We start from the raw sequence: 5,687 nt of genomic DNA on the forward strand, positions 1-5,687 counted from the left end.
AGGAAGTTGTTTCATTTGCTGTTTCCTTATGGTAGTTGAACCAGAAGATTCATCTTTAGTGAAATATTTCCAGACTATTGATGCATTTCTACCTGTTTGTCAAGACTGGACCTGCTCTGCTCCATCCGTCTGCTTGGAGGAATCCATTTTGTAACCCGCACCCGGTGCGGATCATGTGACACGTGACGTAATGACGTAACGGCGGTGTAATGACGTCAACACAAATACTCGACGTGAAATTAAAAACCTCGATAGGTGTCCTAGGAATCGATGTGTAGATTACTCGAGTAGTCTGTTAAAGCCCTAGTGGTGGCAGACTAAGAGACCACTGGAGATGCTGTGACAGCAGACGAAGACACCACTGGAGAGGCCACAACAGCAGGGGAAAAGACCAGTGGAGAGGCGGTTGATGACGGTGAAGAGACCACTGGAAAGGCTGTGGCTGCCAGTAAACCTATGAAGAGAGCTGCAGCAGGAAGGAGAGCCACAGATGTTGAACCTGGAATGAGGACCGGCGGCGGCGATAAGTCTGGTGAGAGAGCTGCAGCTGGCGAGTCTGACAAGAGAACTGTGGCTGTTGATGAACCCAGAAGAGCTGCAGGTAGGACCATCAGCTCTGCAATAGGCAAAGAGATTAGCAGCTCAGCAGTAGGCGAAGGGACCAGCAGCTCTGTAGCAGGCCAAGGGACCAGGGGATCTGCAGCAGGTGAAGGGACCAGGGGATCTGCAGCAAGTGAAGGGTTCAGGGGATCTACAGCAAGCAAAGAGGCCAGAGAATCTATAGCGCGCGTAGAGACCGGCGAGTCTGCAGCTGACATAGAGACAAGAGAGGTTACAGCTGGCATAGAGACCAGGAAGGCTGCAACTGGCATAGAGACCAAGGAGGCTGCAATTGGTATAGAGACCAAGCAGGCTGCAGCTGGCTTAGAGACAAAGGAGGCTGTAGCTAGCATAGAGACCAGGAAGGCTGCAGCTGGCATAGAGACCAAGGAGGCTGCAATTGGTATCGAGACTAGGGAGGTTGCAGCTGGCATAGCTACTTCAGGTACTGCAGTGGGTGTAGTTACCTCAGGAACTACAGTGGACACAGTTACCTCAGGGACTGCAGCAGGAGTGGCTACCTCAGGGACTGCAGTGGGCATAGCTACCTCAGGGACTGCAGTGGGTGTAGTTACCTCAGGAACTACAGTGGACACAGTTACCTCAGGGACTGCAGCAGAAGTGGCTACCTCAGGGACTACAGTGGGCATAGCTACCTCAGGGACTGCAGCAGAAGTGGCTACCTAAGGGACTGCAGCAGGCATAGCTACCTCAGGGACTGCAGGAGGCGTGGAAGTTTCAGGATACATGGAACTCTCAGGAAGTGTGGAGTGTTCAGGAGGTGTTGAATCCTCTTTAGACGTGGGAACCTCTGAAGAAGTGGGAACCTCTGTAGATGTGGTAAACTTTGAAGAAGTTGGACCCTCTGGAGACATGGGAATCTCTGGAGACTCAGGACCCAAAGGAGACTCAAGAACAGGAGACTTGGGAACCACAGAAGACTTGGGGACCACAGGTGATGAAGACGGAGAGTGAGAAGCATCCTCCTAGACCTTCTCGGAAGAGTGAGAGACGTCTTTTTTCATTCAACCTTTATTTATACAGATTGATCACATTGATCCTCAGAGACTCATTTACAAGTGAGACCTGTTTTAGACAGACAAAAGTAAGGAAAAGACAAAACACAAGGAGAGGGGAGGTAAAAAAATTGTATCTCACACCGTGTCCTGGCTGGGGCACAGTGTAAGAGTTGATAAAAAAGACCTCATGCATAAACAGCAATATAATGACCTCATAATACATTTATGCATGAGGAGGCTGATGAGGGCAGTGAGTTGTCCGTGGACTGCCAGAAAGTTCCATGGTCCTGATAAGAGATAACATAGTGTATATCAGCCTGCTCAACTCTGACACAGATCTACAGATGTCCTCGGGAGGGGAAGGATGGGGGGGAGCAGAGCTTCTTATTCATGTAAACAACCAGGAGAAGTTTGAGATAGCTGGCCAAATCAAGGCTGAGTGCGGGAGCCAAATTCTCTCTGCCCACTGCAGGGGAGTCTCTACCACGTGCTGGGAGTGGACAAGCTGGCCACAAACGACGACATCAAGAGATCTTACAGGTGAGGCTCTGCAGGCCAGTAGGAGGTCTCACCCCCGCTGCCGCCTTCATCACTTCATGCTCTGCCTCCTCCTCAACAGGAAACTGGCGCTGAAGTTTCACCTCGACAAGAACCCTGACAATCCAGAGGCGGCGGACAAGTTCAAGGAGATAAACAACGCCCACGCCATTCTGAACGACGCCACCAAGCGTAACATCTACGATAAGTACGGCTCTCTGGGGCTGTACGTGGCCAAGCAGTTTGGAGAAGAGAACGTTAACACATACTTTGTGCTCTCCAGCTGGTGGGCGAAGGTGAGGGACACGGAGGAGTCTTTGGTTTGGTTAACGCTCCTCTCTCAACACGAGCTTGTGTTTGCTCCTGCAGGCGCTGTTCATCTTCTGCGGCCTGGCCACTGGATGCTACTTCTGCTGCTGCCTGTGCTGCTGCTGCAACTGCTGCTGCGGGCCGCGAGAGCCCGGACCAGGACTTCTACGTGTCCCCCAAGGACCTGGAGGCTCAGCTCCAGTCTGATGAGAGAGGTGAGGCCGAGCGGCTGGTGTCGCTCCCGTTGCTCGCAGGTCAGTGATGTCATCCAGTGATGTCATCGGCGCCTTAACGTGTGTTTCTGTGTCGAGCAGAGGCCAGGGGCGAGCCCATAGTGCTGCAGCCGTCAGCTACAGAGACAACCCAGCTAACATCAGACGGACATTACACCTACCACACCGACACCGGCTTCAACTAACCCACCCCCTGTCAGCCACACCAACACCGGCTTCAACTAACACACCTCCCCCCATCAGTCCCAACCTGGGGGGTCCTGCCTGCTTCCCTGCTCCACCTCAGACAGATGAAAGAAAGAGGCGATCCAACGAGAGCCATGGGGGGGAGGGACGAGCATGCATGGCCTGAAAGGAACCGATGAAGTCACATTTCCCTGCACCCCTCCTTGATCATGTCCCACCCCCCCTCCAACCCCATAGAAAGAAGAGAAGAGAATCAACTCATTTGTTTCCCTTTGATTTCTTCTTCTTCTTCGTTTGTTGACCTTTAACCTCGCAGGTAACCTGACCTTCCTCCTGTCCTTCATCGTTTGCATCATCATGGTGTAGCATGCTCTGTGCTGGACGTCGTCACCTTTTCTTTATTCTCCTCCAGAGCGTGTGTGAAGGAGTTCAGACCACAGGGAGGAGGTCCAACTGATGTTCAAGAGCCACACTTCAGGGAGGTGCTGGTTGGAGACTTGGTGGTCTCAGGTGCTCTCAGGTGGTCTCAGGTGGTCTCAGGAGGTCTGTTTCATCATAAAACCTTCAAGAACTGATCCACATCTGCACGTCTAATTTTCAGTCAGTGTTCTTTCAGGACTAAACGCTTGCTGACGGGTCCGCTCGTTTCTCGTGTGAACGTTTTGAGCCATCTGGTGGTTTGGGTGCGGAGTTCTATTTTGTATATGCTTCGCCCTTTAAGGCTGTCGCTTAATGGGTTTATCCCGTTATGCGCAGCATTGCACTGAAAAAATTTAGTCCACGCCCACCTGCTGTGTGGGCCCCACCCGGTCCGTATAAATTACGTTAAGAGCGGGAAATCGGCTCCCATTTTTTCTTCAGCGAGCTAATAGCACTGTCAGAAGAACGAAGAAGGAAAGTTGTGTAGATGACCAACCTTTGTTAAGGATGCTTGGCCGGGCAGTCGACCTCCGGTCGTCCGGTGAGTTCTCCTCCCCGAGGAGAAGCTGACAAGCAGTCTTATGACAGGTCACTACACTCTGGACAACGCCATCTTGTAATTTTCCTCATCGCCGACCCTCGGAGTGAATCGGATGGTTCCTCCGGGACAGGCAGCAATCAGCTGCAGCCCCCCGCTGCTCATTCCCTCCTGGAGAGCGTAGTGTCGGTGGAGGGGGGCTGAGTAAATGCTCACCCCATCCCACCTCGTTTCGCATCGGCGATCACACTGCTCCAGGCAGACGGCGCACTGAGGGGTTGCCCGGCATAACTCAGGGGGCGGCTGACATGAAGGGACCCCTTTTCTACGTCCCACGCCTTTTCCCGCCAGTTCGGATGATCCGGCGGGAAGGTTGTTTACTGGGTTCCATTCCGGCACACTGTCTTGATCCATATGGCCTCATGTTCCAACAGGACGTCCTACGGGCGAGGCCACAGACGGTTCTTTCCTGGTAGATTGGGGGAGTCGGTCTCCACAGTCCGCACCCATCTCCAGAGCAGGGGTTCACTGAGCGGAAAGTCCCTCCGTGCCCCCTGGAGCCGAGCCTGATGGAGGCTTCATTGGAGCAAGATGTCGAGGTGGACCAGCGTCCCGTGCCTCCGGTTAGCATAACCGAGACGGTGACACCGCTCTCCAACTAAGCTCACCAGCATGCGTTCCACACGGCCGCAGCGAACAACACGTTACGCTGTTGGCGTACACGTTCAGAGGTGGGAAGAGACGTGCCCCTCTGTCCTTTGGCTCGCTCCGCTCTCGTAGTGGCTGCTTGCTAACGACGCTGCCGGCCCCTGCAGTCCGCTCCGTCTACAGGACAGCTGACGTCATCCTCAACCGGTGCGCCTCTTTTGCTGTCTGCCGCCCCGCATCGCAGTCGGAGTACGAGGTCCCAGAGGTTCTCCTGGCTTGTCACTCCACCTTCCTCTCAGGAGAGCTGCAGGAGTTTTTGTTGGAGGTCCTCTTTTCATCAGCGAGAGATCATTTCAAGATGCTCCATGGCTGCACAATGCCTCCCCAGCTCTGCTACGCCAGCTCCTCCCGTCAGACGTCCCCGGCATCCGGAAGTTCATTTTTTTTCCCGGACTTCGCCAACAGGGGGCCCTCCAGGACAACAAACAGAGCTCAAGGGAAGGTAACCAGGTGTCGGGTTGCTGGAGGTGTGTTGATGACACGATGTGAAATAACATCATTTTATGATGAAGTGTCCTTTAGCCAGGCTGGCAGCATGGTTTATCTGACAAGCGGCCCCATCACCCACACTCATCACGGATGAGCCTTTTTAAGGTTGTTTTTCATTCACTGTCAGCGGTGCCGATACACGCTCCCGCGGCATGAAAGCGCACACGCAGCTCTCAGCGCCCGCCGTTCACGACAACGTTAACGTGAGTCCGCGGTATGAGCTCAGCAACGTACCTCGCTCTCGGCAGGAGCGACACACGTTTTTTCATCGCAGTGGTGTCAAACGCGCGCTCCCGCGGCGTCAGCAGCTTTCACAAGCCTCTTAGCGCTCGGCTCTGGCTTCCTCGAAGAAGGTTTTCTGAATTAATACTGCAGCTCGTGGAATCACTCAAAAGTTCACGTGACTTGCAGCCAAGAATGAACGTGTTTCTGCAGACCGAGCCAGTGGTAGCCTAGCTCCACCTATGCCGCGCGCTGCTTCCTGACCGCACCAGTGCCAACGCGTGCTCCCGCGGCATCAGCAGTTGCACAAGACTTCACAGCGGCTCGGCTCCAGCATCCTCGAAGAAGACCGAGCCAGTGGTAACCTCGCTCCACCGATGCTGTGCGCTACTTCCTGACCACACCAGTGCCAACGCGTGCCCCCGC

At 54.0% G+C, this 5,687-nt stretch overlaps 1 pseudogene; it reads left to right on the forward strand.

Moving 5' to 3' along the window:
* Positions 1–504: 504 nt before the first annotated feature.
* Positions 505–3,059, forward strand: LOC119416639 (annotated as a pseudogene).
* Positions 3,060–5,687: the final 2,628 nt, after the last annotated feature.

Source organism: Nematolebias whitei, chromosome 11 (assembly GCF_014905685.2).
Source record: "Nematolebias whitei isolate Nwh7 chromosome 11, NemWhi1, whole genome shotgun sequence".
Lineage (NCBI taxonomy): Eukaryota > Metazoa > Chordata > Actinopteri > Cyprinodontiformes > Rivulidae > Nematolebias > Nematolebias whitei.